The 1,081-nt window shown below is 39.5% G+C and overlaps 1 non-coding gene across 1 annotated transcript; it reads left to right on the forward strand.

Moving 5' to 3' along the window:
* The first annotated feature begins 703 nt into the window (after window positions 1-703).
* LOC132315436 (small nucleolar RNA R71) lies at window positions 704-809 on the forward strand. The gene has a single exon (XR_009483647.1). It is a non-coding gene; the product is annotated as a small nucleolar RNA R71 (small nucleolar RNA).
* The last annotated feature ends 272 nt before the right edge of the window (window positions 810-1,081 follow it).

The following is a 1,081-nucleotide window of genomic DNA, read 5'->3' on the forward strand; positions in this document are numbered from 1 at the left end:
GAATGAGATTGCACAAGCTGAATAATTGGCTCTAACTGCTTTGCTAGCATTGCCTCAATCATTGGTAGGAATTGTTAAGGTTAACTATAGGCATGCATAGGGGTGAACCCTGGAGGATTTGAATTCTGAACTTAAGGTTGAAAATTTCTTTGTATCTGAGGTACTTGAGGAGGATTAGCTAATGTTCCCATAACTGGACTTCTTCATGAGAAGTTAGGATGGTTTATAAAGGCCGGATGGTAAGTGTTTGAAAACACATTGCCTCTGAGCCTTACATAGGCCGCATTAACTTGCTCTTGTGGAATTTCTGCAAATTAAGCTACACTTGGACACATACACGCATGATAAGTCGACTGGAACAGAAAGAGCACACCTTAAAGCCTTGAGCATCAGTTGTATAAGGAGTAAAATTGGACTGAGAAGCAATCAATTGTTCAACTTTCTTAGTCAATGCCTCTACCTGGATCACTAGCCCTTAATTCACTCCTGCTTCATTCACGTCTTCCATTCTTTTCAAGATGGTAGGTGGTCTTACTTAAGAGGTAAGATATGTTGTGTATAATTATTGGATATATTTTCAAAAAGTTGTCATGCCTCCTTTGCAATCTTCGACATAAAATTTCCATCATATGATGCATCCACTATATACCTTTGTGCCTTATTGAGCCCCTTATGAAAGAAGTTGACCAGCTGCCATTTTGGTATGTCATGATGAAGACACTTCTAGAGAAAATCTTTGAATCTGTCCCAAGCCTCATGAAAAGGCTCCTCAGGTCCTTAAGCAAAACGTGTAATGACATCTTGATACTGAGTAGTTCTTACCATGGGGAAATACTTGTTCAAAAGCTTCTTTCTCATCTCAGCCTATGTAGTGAAGGAGTTCGCTGGTAGGGAATTAAACTAGTCCTTCGCCTTGTCCTTCAATGAAAAGAAGAAGAATTGTAGCTTGAGTACATCATCGTCAAAGTTCTGGATCTTTATTGTTCTACACACCTCTGCAAAGTCATCCAAGTGCCGGTACAGATCTTCTTTTGATAGGCCGTAAAAAGAAGGCATTAACTGAAGAGTACTGGCCTAAATT

The sequence above is a fragment of the Cornus florida genome, unplaced genomic scaffold (assembly GCF_030987335.1).
Source record: "Cornus florida cultivar Cherokee Brave unplaced genomic scaffold, ASM3098733v1 CherokeeBrave_3.0.0_Hap2_Chr06, whole genome shotgun sequence".
NCBI classification, from domain to species: Eukaryota; Viridiplantae; Streptophyta; class Magnoliopsida; order Cornales; family Cornaceae; genus Cornus; species Cornus florida.